We start from the raw sequence: 15,816 nt of genomic DNA, 5'->3' as shown, positions 1-15,816 counted from the left end.
ACGTTTACCATGTTCACCATCTCAGTTTAGTGTGTAAGATTCGGTGCTAGATGAAAAGTCTGGGGATCACCAAAATTATTATAATTCATACTGTGGGAGCATGAATGTGTGTACTACACGTCATTATATTCAAATAAATCATTTTGTCTAGAGATTTCCCTCAAAATCACAAATGTCAACCTCATGGTAGCGCTAAGGGAAAAGTAACAGAATCACCAAAAACATTAGGATACATCGTCTGGGGAACCATGAATGTCTACACAAACAAGATCTTTGAAATATTTCTCTGGATATGTGAAGCCTTTAACCTACTGGTGGTGTTAGATAAAGTCAGGGGATCTCCAGAGTTATTCAGATTCATACTCTGGGGACCATGAATGTCAAAAGTCAAAATTTTACATCAATCCATCTAAATATTGCTGCGATATTTCAATCTGGTATTCTGAGCGCTGGGTCTTAGGCATTACTGTACTGCAAATGGTTGTTATTCATCAGCCAGTCAGGATATGCTAATAAATCTGTGATCAGCTAAACATCCTGCCTAATTTTGGTGAATTGAACTAACTTTATTAACAATGTTTTGGTCCGTTGACCTTGGTCACATAAAATGCATTAATGAATTTATGAAATTTTGCAAGTGACCAAAATTTTTGATCAACGCACCTGTAAATGAGACCTGATGGTGTGCATTTGAAGTTGAAGCTGATAATATTGGCCCCTGCAGATGTATTTCTCAGGCTCTAATATCAGTAATATTAGATATTTAAAAATGGAACATTTTCACAATAATGTGATAGCTTATTAATCCCTGCAGTGCAATCCTGTTTTTTCTTTGTCCTGCTTCCTGCAGACAGGAAAAAAGAAAAGAGCTTTACCCGCCACCCTGCAGCTGCCAGGGATTTAGCGTCTTGCTCAAGGACACTTCAGGAAGCTAGATGCTTGCCCACAACACGGGTCCTTCATCCTAATGATGGTTTTGGCACCTTGCTGCTTTAACACTGAGTCATGGGGCAAACGTCTTCCGATCCAGAGAATATAAAGTAATAACCTGGAACAAGCCGCTCATTGCACTGATCAGTATTCCTGCCCTCATTATTGTCTGTCTGGCTGTCTGACTGAGCCTCAGCTCTCCAAATCATTATCAGACTGGACTGTAGAAGAAAACAAGGGAAAGAATGAGGACAGCAGTTGGACCGGAATTAAAAGAAGATAAGCTTAATTCTTGAAATATGAAAATCAATAAATAAAGAAAGAAAGCAGAAGTGAGGGAATCGGAGATGAGGAGGAAAAAGAATGCAGCCCAAACTCAAAAAATAAAAGAACAATTCTGGAAGAAGATCAAGGCACAGGACACCCACTGACAGATGAGTCATCCCAACATGAAAAGAGAAATGTATAAATATATCAAATCCTGTTAGCTTAGGCAGAAGCTAGCCTCTCGCTGCTCTAAAGTTCACAGTAACAAAAAATTTTAATGTAGAGGTTCACACGGGAACGTATTTGTGTGTGTGTGTGTGTGTGTGTGTGTGTGTGTGTGTGTGTGTGTGTGCGTGCGTGTGTGTAGTTCTCATTCGTCCCATCTTTGGAGAGCATTCATGAATTCTGCCTAGAAAACAAAGATTTAGCCCACAGTGCTACAGTATTTCCAGGGCATACAGAGAAGGCATGACCTATCAGACAGGAGATTTCTTCAACAAAACAGCTGCCCGAGGTTAACTCCCTAATACTGACCATGCATCACTCCAGATGTTTTACACACTATTCATTTACTCCAAAGACAGAAGAGCCTCAGAGCAGATTGTTCAGTGACGCATGATCTCCCAAAAGAAAAGGTAGAAGAAAAAACATTGTGCTCAGTGTTTGATCTAAATTTAATATGAACTTTCTGAGCGCTGGATCCAACTGTATATGAAGTGCACCAGGCGCCATATTGCAGTACATGACACATTTTACTGTGGTATGAATGTTATACAATGTCATCATGCAATTGTTGCAAACAATTATATATTATGTATCATTATTATTATTATTATTGAAGTGTACATACAATCTGAAATAAAACACTAAATAAATTACAGTTCTACCATTCTCATGTTATTTTTAGTGAGGGGTGACTTCACTATTGCTTTTCAAACTTGGTTGGATGCAGAAAATTCCAACTGATCACTTTACAAGCACCAAAAGCTTTACTGAGCCACATTAAATAATAGTGTACAATATTTGCTCTCACCCATCTTTCTATGCTTAAGTTAGCTTCTGTTAGCCTCATATTCAATTTTTGATTTTTTGGTTGAATATTCAGCATTTGGATGATTCCACTTAGTTCCAGTGCAGTTGCAGTTAAGGAATTTTCAAAAACCAGTACATTCAATTAAGGAAAAATAAAGTTTATAAATACAATAATATGAGGAAAAAAATGTTTGGAATCCAATCAAGAAAATTCTAAAAACAAAAGATCATTTCAGTAGAGAGAAGATGGCAGGTATTCTGTTAAATCTCCTTCAACTTCTGCTAAAAATGTTGAAGGAAAAGATGAAAAGTTGATTTAACAGCTGTTTTACAAAACTATCTAGCCTTTTCAAAAAATGAAATCGATTGTGTGATTTGTTTCTAAAGATGTATGTTTTCAGCACAAATGTTGGAGGTCAAAGTATTGAGAAGCGAACTAACCTTAAAGCAGAGGCATAGAATATCACCAGCCCTATCCTGCAAGTGTACCAAAAAAGTATACTGCAGACAGGGAAACATACACAAAACACTTTATGCAGGTCAAAGCTTCCACTTTAAATTCAACTTTGACTTGACTTACAAGTGTTGGCAAAGACATAAAAATAACTTTGGTACCAGTCTTTCCAAGCCCTTTGAAAGATGTTTTCTAATATCTATTATTTGCCATGTTATTGATTCAAATGGAACTTCATTTTCTATTAGCTTGACATAATCTACTGAAATAGCATTGCCATCATGACAGATTTCTTTGTAATATTTTTGTTAAAAAATATATTTTTGTAGCATTTGTTTCTACAGGAGGATCTTATCATAAGAGACATACATAAAATCTCCTGCTAAATGTGTGAAGGGATTCTGTATTCATATTTAAGTGCTGGATATAAAATCCGTATTGGACAAATGGGGAAGCACCCTGCTCTCATTAGTAATCAGCTCTTCAAAAGATGCGGTTCACAATCAACCCTGCATGATAGATGACCAAGCAGACCAAAAGTCTGTTAGACATTAACAAGAAAGTCCAACTATTGACAGATGTTAGAGCTCAAGATGCATGGCGGAGAGAGAACGAGCGTTGTGTGAAATAGAGAAGAGCAGGGATGTTTACTGTCATGCTGAGCGTAAAATGACTGCGCTGCTTTCACCTCTGATTCTCCATCCCTCTATCTGTGTGCTCTTTTGTTTAATGAAGAAGCCATTCCTCTTGTCTCTGCTGGGGAGCAATTACTCATCTATTTTGCATTAGCTAAAGCCTGCATGCCTGCAGAGCCCTTAATATAAGAAACCCCTTGAGACTCAGGGTGATAGGGACAATATGTCACACCAACCCAGTCTCACATAAAAATTTGTGATAGCTACGTTGGACCACGGCACAAAACGTATTAATTCCACAAATAACTAATGTGAGATGCCTACATTTCTTTGGCCTATTCTTTTCTGTTGGCCTGCGTCCAAGTCACATGACTGTCAAGTTTCGAAAACAAACAAAATGCCTTTTATTCTCAGTGGAAAATGCAATATTTTAAGGTAGTTTTGGCATTAAAATGCATTTTGATAACATTTCTAGCAAGAAATGTGCAGTTTATTTTCATAATCTTCATTCAGTAAATGTATATGATGTTTAGTTTGTTAGTTATCATGAAGATTTTTGCAGGCTTTCTATCATTGCTATGGTGGTTGCTATGGATGCTGCTATTGCTAAAACCACATAGTTGCATGTTGTTTGAATCTTTGTGTTTTGTAGTTATCTGAGCTGTTATAAATGTTGTTTTTAAATTCAGATGTAATTTTATATAGAATATGTGGTTGAGGATATTTAATATGAAAACATTTTTCTTAAAACACAAACTCTTCCTCAATTAATACTGAGTCTCATCATCCAATAAAGCAATCCAAATTATGTAACAGTAGAGGTTAAATGCAATGCACACAAGTCATCTACATCTACATCTCAAGTCCAGTTTGATGAAATATATGAAAGTGACAAGTGCAGGGATTAAATGAGGGATATGAAATGTAAAGTGCAGTTTGATAACCCCGTCTTCATCCCAGTTATATGGCCATGTACAAGATATGATGCACACACACACATACACAAGTGTGAACAATCTCACAGTGTGTGTGTGTGTGTGTGTGTGTGTGTGTGTGTGTGTGTGTGTTTGTTTGTGTGTGCATCAAATCTTGTACCATGGCCATATAACCGGGATGAAAATGAGGTTATCAAACTGGACTTTACATTTCATGTGCCTCATTTAATCCCTGCACTTGTCACTTTCATATATTTCATCAACTGGACTTGAGATTGTACATTGTATTCAACCTCCACTGTTACATAATTTAATTATTTATCCACGTGTCACATCTAATTTTTGCTCGTCACCTTCATATATTTCATACACTTCATTTCATTGTCCATAGCACAGTCCATATTTCCTTTGTACAGTCAATATTTTATTTCAAGTTTTATATCCCATTTAAAAAATATTACTGTTACATTCTGTAAATAAATTTTAAAATTTCAATTTAAAACAGATTCTGGTTGAATTGGCTCTGTCATGCTGACATAAAATACCCAAATTCAAAAAGAATCATAAAGATACAAAACATCTCCAGGGTTGTGTAACTAGTAGTCTATGCATGAATGAAAACAGGTTGGTCTTTTCAGCCCTAACCCTAACCCTAACCCTAACCCTTACCCTAACCCTAACCCTTACCCTTACTCTAACCCTAACCCTAACCCTAACCCTGACCCTGGCCCTAACCCTAACCCTAACCCATACCCTAACCCTAACCCTAACCCTTACTCTAACCCTAACCCTAACCCTAACCCTAATCCTAACCCAAGCACTTCAGGCCTTCCTCCAAGCCTGTAGTAATGCCCTAGATTGTCAGCAGTAGTGTAATATCTGAGGGTGACTCATTTTAGTCACAATTTCCACTAAAAATGAAAACAAACAAACAAAAAGCTTCATGTCTCAAAGTGGTCTCTGACACTAGGCCTCAGATGGCTTGTGTCCATGAAATGAGAAAATTATTGACTGTTATAGAGAGCTCTTGACCTCAGCTATCATGTGTGTAGTTAACAAATGGGGGCTGTCAAATATGGGTAAAATATGGTTAAAATACATTTTTCATCCATTTAACAGTTAGATATTTAAAATCTGATTAAATAAATCTGTTTAACATCCCCTTAAACTCCTTATTGTACTCTCAAGTCAGTATTTACAACTTCAAATTTAAGGAAAAACACTTTTTTATTTTTTAAACTACAGTCCCCTAGAGCCGTGCCATACAGCTTGACACAAATCAACACCACAGTTGTAGTTCTTCCAGTTTGCAAAGTAGGATTGTAAATATAGGCTCGTAAAATTATATATCTACTGAATATATCAAATATCTAGTACAGCTGAACTAGTAATTACACTGCATCTGGATGACCTATGTTAAGAAAAAGTAAAGATGTTGTTTTATTTCATTTTTTTCATTTTATTTTAACTAGTATTCTAGAAATGAGGTTTTGGGTTGGTGTTCAGTGTCGGCAGGAATTATGCAGCACTTCAAACTGTGTTTAAGGAGCTTGTTGGTTATAGATTCAAAATGTTTGTTCAGCCACATAATGCATGTATTAAACTGCCTCATTCTTTTAAAAGTTTACGTTAACCGTGGAGGAAACTGATCTGGTGCCAGTAACAGCACTACTAAAATCTATGTTATTTATTGAAAGAACATCATCAAACACTATAATAAAATAACACAAATAACATAACAGCTCATATAACTGAACAATGCAAAGACAATGATTCAAACAACATGAAACTATGTGGTTTCAGCGATAGCAGCATCCATAGCAATCACCATAGCAACGATAGAGAGACTGCAAAAATCTTCATAATAACAAACTAACATCCTATACATTCACTGAACAAAGATAATAAAAATAAAATGTACATTTCTCACCAGAAATGTTATCAAAATGCATTTTAATGCCGAAACTATCTTAAAATATTTCATTTTCCACTGAGAATAAAAGGCATGGCTACCATTTTGTTTGTTTGAGCAGACAGAAATCACGTGAAAAATAGAAAACAATGGCCAAAAAAACATAGGCATCTCACAATTTTAGAGCCATTAATGTAGAACTAATACATTTTGCGCTGTGGACCAATATAGCTATTACACATTTTGGTGTGAGACTGGGGTGATCACACACTAACATCTGCACACTAATTACACAACACATGCATGAACACACATGTGCTTATACATAGTGCTCATGCGCACTGGAACACATACAACATGGGACCAAGCCTTCAGGGACTCTTGATAAAATGACATTGAGTGGATGTCAGCCAGTGCAACCTTTCCTACTGTTCTACAAACATGCACACACACACACATGCTGTACACACAGCTGGGATTCAAATTCATCGAAGTCAACAAGACATACTGGCCTGAGGCATTCCCACCGGAGCACACTGGTGGTGCAGCACATGGTAATACAGGCTCTGTAATCATGATATTGATTCCCCGAAACTTGTATCAGTGGAGCGTGAAAGGTGTTGCATGATCCTGATGAACATAGACTGAGTTTGCAACCCAAACATACAGCAAAAGCTTTGTAGGCATCACATCAATCAAGGGTTTCCTGCCACTGATGTGACTGCGTATTTACCAAAATGGAAATGTGTGTGTGTCTCTGTGTGTATACATTGTCACCATGGTTCACTGGCTGTATGTCCAAGTGGACACCAGAGGAACCTAACACACACAAACACACGCCTGCCTCCAAGGGAATAGACACCAGTGACCTGTGTTGAACGGCTCACTGCCCACACACTCCCTAATTTCTCGCCTCCACTGCATTCGCTCTCTGTGAAGACACGTACATGGAGGAACATAATATTTTATCTCCACTGGAAATTCTCTAAATATTTTCTGCAATTTTTGGAATATCTCCCAAGAATAATTAGACTTTTGCATTATGTGAAAACAAAACGAAAAAGTTAATTATGTTATATCATCCATCCTAATCTCAGTGCAGACAAGTCTCACGAAATTGGCTTTCATTTGGCGTGACAGTCACAAAAGTGTGAAATAGGCCGACAAATGAAAGCAGAGCGCTTGCGGTGAGTCAATCCAATCTAAAACTATTTGAAACAGTGAAACACGAATCTGCAAAAATACGGTTCAAGCTAAATTAAGTGGTGAATCAGATAATGACATGGGCGTCTTGTTATGTAATATACTGGAATACTGAAACCCATTTAATGAATGCCTCATAGCTCAAAAAACAGTTAAAAGGAGCCAACCTGTAAGATCCTTATTCATGTTTTTGCACCAGTGTTGTTATTGCTCATTGTGCTCATTGCTGTGTTGGTTTTGCACTGCATCTGCCAGATATCATTTGTCAATGAAACAGTACTGTTGGCAGTGCTGTAAAGTCTTTGTCTTTTGATATTGTGTGGGTGGCAGGTAGCACTGCTCATCCTTCTATATTTGTTTCAAACAAACCACTGTTGCCGTTGCTAGAAATGGAAAAGCCTTCACTTCCCCTGCACCAGATGAACCCTGTAAAGGCTTACCAGACACTGACTGTTTATAACAATAACTATAAACACTTCCTACCATAAGCTAGGGGTATCGGATACATCACTATAAACTAACAAAGTGACAACATGTTAATGTATTTATATATCTCCAATTGCTGCAGATCATAAGCCTTTTTGACTTGTGTAGTATGAAAAGCACAGGTGTTACCAATACCATTAACAATGGCTCTGTTCTATTCACGTGTCCCAGTATGCCATGACAGTGCAACAGTGAGCCAGCATGTGCAATAACAGGACACTGAAACTGAGGCAGCTAAATGGAATTTAGCAATCATTCATTTTAGTATGTACACCTGTGCTTTTCCTACTGTGTCATTTCAAAATGTCTATTGTGAAAAAAGTCTATTAGCTGATGCATTTAATGTTTACCTTGATAGGATTTTTGCTCTTATTTGCAGATTTACTACATTTTGTAAAGCTGATAGAGCTACATTAATCAATATTTGACCAGAAGGAGGCAGATAAACATAAAAGCAAGCTGTTATAGCTGGTTAAATACGGTAGTTGAACTTGTTCAGATTACCATGGCAGCTAACAATGTGACCGTGACGACTACAGACGCTACATCAAGGATAACAATGTAGAAGTTAATGTTACTAATACTTGATATACAGCTCTGTACCAGTAGTGAACAAATCTATCAGTTCTATAAAACTGTTTACCCTAACTTAATCAGGCCTCACTCCATTTGTCTCAGGGTTGTGTCCAAAATCACTCCATTTGTTTTTGCTGGCTAGTGCAGTATTCAGGGATCCTCATTCTTAATGTAAAATGCTCTTTATTTATGCTCCCAGAAAGTCTGATAATTAAAAAAGAAATGGTGTCCATATAAGGGCAATCTAATGGACGCTGACTTTGATTTAAATCCCACAATGCAGTGTTTTGCCTTTGATGTGAATACCACAGTTACTGTGTTACTGGCAAATATAAACCCCAGTCAAGGCTTCAAAACATCCCTTCAGTAAACCAAAGAAAATGTTAGAGATCATACATCTGTGTTATTACACTCTGTATGAATACTAACACATCAGGCTGCCACTGACGAGTTACAGAGGCTACCAGCGCCTCATCACTTTTTCACTTTAAATATAGATACAACATCTTACATTTTTTATCAAGTAAAGTTCCCTCACTTTTTATGCCAATGAAGAAACAGAAGAAGTGGGATCTCATCTTTTGCCTTCCGTCATTGCTCTCCCACTCTCGTCTCTCTGCAGTAACAGCTGGATGGGATTCCCATGTGAGCTACTGACATTCTTCCTCCTCCTCCTCCTCCTCCTCCCTCCGTCTACCACTGACTTCCATCTCTCTCATCTTTATCTTTCTCTTATCTTTCTCTCCCACTGCCTCCTTCTCTCTCCAAGGGAAGTCGCATCACTCCCCTATTACTGTGATTATGTCTCCCACAGTATCTCACTGTGCACTGTGTGTGTGTGTGTGTGTGTGTGTGTGCGTGCTCGTGTGTAATTTTATTAGTGTGTTAAGAGTTTGTGACATTTATCATGTGCTTGCTTGTAATAACTTTCAACTGCATTGTGTGTGTGTGTGTGTGTCAATTTCTCACATACAGTTACACTGTATGGACACATAAAACATTTAGACATCTTCTTTCTCTCTCTCTCTCTCTCTTTCTCTCCATGTGTATTCAGTCTTGCGTGAACCTCCCAGCCTAAACAGTAACACCACACACTAGCTTAACAGCCCTGTGTGTGTGTGTGTGTGCGCGTGCGCGCGTTACTTCTCACATTGCCTGAGAGCAAGTGTAAACACACGTGTCCACCAGGCACCACACACATACACACACATCACAAAGCACAGCAAGCTGTATTGCGTGCTATCAATGTGTCTAGCGAGTGCCAACTTTACACGCCCTCTCATCACCTCCCGAACAGAGCCTTTATGTTCTAAGTGCACTTAATCACTAATGCTAAGTGCACTTAAACACTCCTTAATGACTCGACCCAGCTCACTCCAAATGCATACTCCTTAAGTGTCAAAGCGCTTATGAGATACAGTATGGAACCCAGGCGTGAAGTGTCGCAGCTCTTGACGAACAATCCAGATCCGCAGATCAAAAACATTCCTGCGCGTGATTCAGATGTTACCACGTGTTTCTGCTCACGAGCACAGACTGACTGCTGAGGGCACGTAACTAGCAACAAGTCAATGCAGGGTGGGCTCGCAGGTAGATAGTCTGTCATTAATACAGGAAGTTGTCCATACAACAGCAAGCATTCACCAATAAAAATGCCCCACACTGAAATCCTACCAGCTCCTCTGTGCTCCAGCTATGCTCTGACCTCCCTGGATGGAGGTATGCAGGGTTTCACCTCCCAATCAATGAAGCATGGAAATCTGTGTTTGCTAATGATTTCTTTTGTTGATGTTGGTGTTAGACAAAGCTGTGATGTGATTATTTTTAATTCTTAAAACACACATGCTTCAACAACATTTTGTTTGTTTTAAAATGACATTTTTATTTGTATTTCTGCACTTTTACCCCTTGAGCTTAAACTCATTTCAGCTTATATATCCAGATGAATAATCATATGAATACGATCAAACAAACTAGACATTTGTACCATGTGGGATGAGCCAGATGTTTGGCATGACACAGAAATAAAAATGAGTCTAAAACTAAAACTATATCAAAGCAGCAGACAATGGGTCTCATGCAAGAACAGTTTGATATTCTTATCCTAAACCTTCATATTCAAATTTGATCATTTGCATTATTGACGTCCCTATATTTTTCACATAAGGTGTTCCGCTCTATTTGTGTGCAAATTTCAATCACAAGAATGTTACCAAAGAGTGCAAAGAAGAATTTCACACCGCAGAGCTTCAAATGTCAGGAATCAGTAAACACATTTAGCAGTGTGAGTAGTTGTATTCCAGGAGGACGTGAAAGAGTCACAAAATTATTAATGCAGCTGCCGACAGCGTGTCATCAGAGCAGCTTTGTACTGTGACACAAATAAAGGAGGAATGATTAGAGTTAGAGGATAAAAAAAAAAAAACATCTTTCAAAAGGTCCGTGACAGAGAGTTGGGTGGGTGGGAGGGTGGGGTGGGGGGGGGGCAAAACAGGTGCCATCAATTCTGTGAAAACATTTCTCTGCAACCTCTTTGGAAAATAAATCTTAGCCACTATGTATGCTAATTTTTCTGTCAGGAGTTTGGATGCTATTATAACAGGGGTCAGATGCTTTCATCACATGAACACACACACACACGCAGGTGCAACAGGCAGACGGACACCCGTACGTGCGAGATGAAGGTAGTGTATGCTTCATGTGGTGAGGACAATAGGACAGGCTAACTGTAATCTGCCGTTCAGTTGAGATCCACTCCTCACAGGGGTGGGAGGGAGACAATATTGTGAGGGAGACTTTTCTGCTCGATGACAACCATTCATAACAGCTAGTGTAATTGCACACACAAACACACACAAACACACACACACAGACGCAAGATCGAACGTTTCTTCATCTTCCAGGCATATGCCAGGCTGACATGGGGGTGAAGCAGTGTGTGTGTGTGTGTGTGAGGTGTGTGTGTGTGTATATGTGTTTTGCACTCAGGCCTGAAAGCTCCTTCAGTAGTTCCATACAGCAGCAGCACTCTGGCTCTACAAATGTCAGAAGTTCCATCTCAGCAAGCAATCTAAATCTATGGCTACTCGTGCCTGCCAACTCCTCTCTCTCTTTCTCTCCCTCTCTCTCTCTCCCTTCTCTCCCTCTTTCTTCTCCTCTCTGTGCATCTCTCTGTAACCCCGTGTTCCTATTGTATTGGCAATGATTTTATTAGCTTTCCACAGACATTGTTTTGTGCTGTAGCTGCAGGGGGACGGTGGAAGGTTAAACGTGTGCTGTAGCATTCAGAGCAGACTGTGTTCAATTGAAATGTCTCCTCTGGGAAAAACAGACAATCCTTTACATTAAAGCTGCTACAGTATAGTCAGAGTTTGACATTTCTTTGAGACTATTCCATTTGCTAAATCATCACTTATCCCTTTTTTTTTTTTTTGGTCTTATCTGGAGTGCTTTCTGATGTTCTCTCCTCTGTATCTCACCCTAAATCTGTCCAGGTTTGTGTGTGTGTGTGTGTGTGTGTCACTGCATCATTTTCAGGTATTTGCTAATTGATCATTAAGAGCCTGACTGATAAATTGACAGATGATAATAACGGCAAATTTTAGCCCATCACAGAAATTTTGGCAACAAATTTATTTTACAAATATGAAATGTTCCACTCAGTGCATATCTTTGTCGCAGTTCTTTTTATTATTGTTTATGTCTATGATTTAAAATATCTTATTATACCTTCTCATTTTACGTTACCAGATTTTTTTTTAAACTCTAAAATATTTATATTGGTATCAGTAACGGATATTCATCAGGCTGTAGTCACAACCAGATTTTGAGAGAAAGAAAAACAAGAGTCAGAGTCTACAGCCGTGCTTGAGGCTCTGTGAGGCTGTACTTAGGCACAAGGGTGCTTTGAGCTCAGTGATAACGTCAGCATCCTTGCAAGCATAATGTTTTTCTAATTAGACAACTACTGCATGGCAGTCATATCCTGGTTTCATTCCAATCATGGAATAGTCAGGGGATTACCAAATTTAGCAGGATTCATCTTCTGGGAACCATAAATGTCTATAAAATGTTGTGCCGATCCATCAGTAGATGCTGACATATTTCACTAAATAGGTGACGTTGTTAAACTGTTGGTGACATCAGATGAAAAGTCAGAGGATCACCAATGTCAATAGGATTCATCCTCTGGGAAACATAATTGTTTGTACAAAATGCAGCCATTAATTGTTGAAATATTTCATTGTGGACTTTAGTGATGAAACGACCACAAGGCCATCCGTCCAGCTGCTTACATGGCTAAAAATAGAATAACAGTATCAGACATTAAACAATTCAGATTTAGCTTCTTACACAAGTAAAAAATGATAATGTGTTAAATAACAATCTAATCACTGATTGAATGATTACCTTTGATGCTATCCAGCCATGCAATGGTGAGGCCGAGTGAAGTTAAAGTGACTTTTGAGTGTCATTAAAACAAATTGTAAATAATGCCTGAGGGCAACCTTTCAACAATGCTGACACATGAAGCAGCAGTCATCTTTCTTTCTACCCTTCCGCTACACAGTAGCCTGTGATCATTACAGTAGCCATTAGCTGTGTCAGGAAATGAGAGCTCATTTAGCTTGCATCAGAGAGGAGAGCCATAGAGAGGCCTGGCTGAGACCTCTCATTAGCCTGGATGCTAGTTTGGCTATGTTGAGACAGCACAGATCAGGAAGCTCGGTTACTAACACATGACTGTGGGACACAGTTGCAGTAATGTTGCTCTAGGAAATATTTAAACATCTAAATATATCTGCATTTTTGGCATCATCATCATGGCAGCAATACAGGAAAACATCTCACCTAACTGAGACACTTTAGATCATCTTCTCTTTTTCTTTCTTGCCTACTGATCAACCACCCCTTATCAAGTAAGTTTCACGCTAACAGTTAAGTTTCACACCAAAATCCTTGTCTTCCTGGTGAATAGTTTGATCTATGCTAACATTTTAGCATACATTGTGTCGGCTAGTGGAAGGAAACAAGCAAAATCTGAAGTTAGGATGCTTAACTTTAAGAAATAAAATGTTATTAATCATTTCTAATACTGTATTACTTTACTATTTATTCTATTACTTACACAGTCAAATATTAAAACTCCTCCACTATATTCCACAAGGAACACATTTGACAAGGGAAGCACAAGATGAGCTCATCAGGGGCCAAATTCAAATTGGTCAATTTATTGGTCATTGAGTAGGTGCATCCTTTTATGGTGTTACCATTACTTGTAATCTTTCAAGTTGGACCAATACCAGCAAAAATATATTCCTCTTGACAATTCACTGATCCTATCACTGTCTGCCACTGCTGCCTACTGTGCATCCCCGTCAAAGGCAAGACATGAGCATCTAGTCCGTTCAATCAATATCGACTCCAACCTCCGTGCAGCTGTCAGTGTCATCAGAACCAGCTCTCTTGACAGCAGCAGCTCCTGAGGAGCTGAGAGGAAAACAATCAGCCAGTCTGGCTTTGCCAAGCTGACTGATATCAGAGAAAAGGCTCCATGAGGAGTATACAGGGAAAAAAACATTGCTTTTATTTATTGATTCGTTTATATATATATCGCCACCCTCCATGGCGGGTGGGGGTGTAGATTGCCCTTTAGCTACTGTCTGAAAACTTTCGCTCAACAATATGGTGACATCTACACCTTCTAACCACCGACTGATAGTTTCTTGTAAGCTTTGGAAATGGTGTAAAACACCATTTCATTCAATTGAGACATTCAGCCAAGTATGCAGAGTAATAATGGTCATTTTAGATGTTCATATAATATCTCATAATTTACATCCAACGCCAAACTTCAGAGCCAATTTGACCCCTTTATGTAGCAAATGGAAAATAAAGGTCAGATTGGTTTGTGGGTATGTAGCATGTTGCATCCTGCTTGCATCCTGTCTCACACCAGTATAACCACTATCTTTCCTTAACCGAGTATTTTAGTTGCCTACCCCAACTTAACAACAATTCATTTGCCATAACCACGATCTTTTCGTTACCATAACCATAGCATAGTTGACATGCACAGATATTGTAGAAAGCAACAATTTAAAAAAACGTTGGCATTAAAAGTAATCCAGGGTTTGTTTTATGGGTTCTGGGGATGGTGAGAACTGATAACTAAGTGTTGCTTTTACATCTATTGAAAATCTAAAAAATGTTTGTAATGTATAGAGAAAAGGTAGGCCCTTTACAGCCAAGGCATCAGGGCAGAAAGATAATTGAGGTTGTCCAGGTTCATGCTTAGCTGTGATTGGTGCATTGTGGGAAATGGGTGATGCTAAGGACTGGACAATGAAGAGGTGAACACAGGAGCTTTAAATAGAATACAATTATGACTTTAATGGGTACATTTATGTATATTTGCTCATAAGAGTGAGTAAATCAATTCAAAAATCACATATTAGGGTATAATATTATATTAAGTTGTCAACTCAATCTTTCACCAGGAGAAGAAAGGTATAAGAAACGAGGAAGGTGAGGAACTGTGTGAGAAGAAAAAGAAAGATGTGACAGAATGTGAATAGCGAGAAAACTGGAGTCACAGTATGTTCCAGACAGTGTGAGACAGATCAAAGACAGACCAGAGCATACAAGTGTGTAGGTTATGTGCCTCTACGATCTCTTAAACATATCGATGCAGAGAGCGATGGGGAGATTGAAATGGAGGAAGTGAGGAATTAACGAGAAAGCGTTTAACCTCTAGGCTGTACTTTCATCTGCGCTTCAGAGAGGAGACCCACTGAATTAAATCACATCTCATATCCTTGAGCAGAGCGATGGAAGGGATGGCCGGACTCAGGCTGCCCATAGCAACAGCAGCCTCAAACTGCTCTTCATGCTTCTTTTATCATCCTGATCCATCCTATTCTCCAGATTCACCTTTAATATTCTGCTCGCTCTTGTTCATTCATCTCCTCTTCTCTTCTTTCCCTTCACTTCTTCCCTTTCCATTAATTTCCTTTCCTCGCGTTTCCTTTCGTTTCCGTCCTTTCCTTTCCCTTCTAAGTCAATATTTAGATTTCATTAAAGGAAATGACGTGTATGCATCCACTGGTAGAGAAACTGGAAGTATGATTTCATTCTAAAAATACATCTGATCAGTAAATGTCTTGTGCTACATTATAAATAGACTTTAATATCAAAGAGCATACAGTAGTAGGGGTTGGACGCTGTTTTTTTTTTTTTGTCCCAATGATAGAAATCTCATTTTGGAATGCAACTGCTCAATTTCACTGAGTCAGTGGACAAGAAAATAAGAGGACTTTGTTCTGATTCAATCTATTTGGAACCACTTTGCAAGCATATTATCCCTTCACTGCACAAGACAAACGG

The 15,816-nt window shown here is 38.6% G+C and overlaps 1 protein-coding gene across 20 annotated transcripts in view; it reads right to left on the bottom strand.

Moving 5' to 3' along the window:
• cacna1g (calcium channel, voltage-dependent, T type, alpha 1G subunit) overlaps positions 1-15,816 on the bottom strand; it is a 271,804-nt gene that overhangs the window by 146,315 nt on the left and 109,673 nt on the right. The window lies entirely within an intron of this gene.

This window comes from Thunnus maccoyii, chromosome 20 (genome assembly GCF_910596095.1).
Source record: "Thunnus maccoyii chromosome 20, fThuMac1.1, whole genome shotgun sequence".
In the NCBI taxonomy this organism is placed as follows: domain Eukaryota; kingdom Metazoa; phylum Chordata; class Actinopteri; order Scombriformes; family Scombridae; genus Thunnus; species Thunnus maccoyii.
This window is presented reverse-complemented; position numbering and strand designations above follow the sequence as displayed.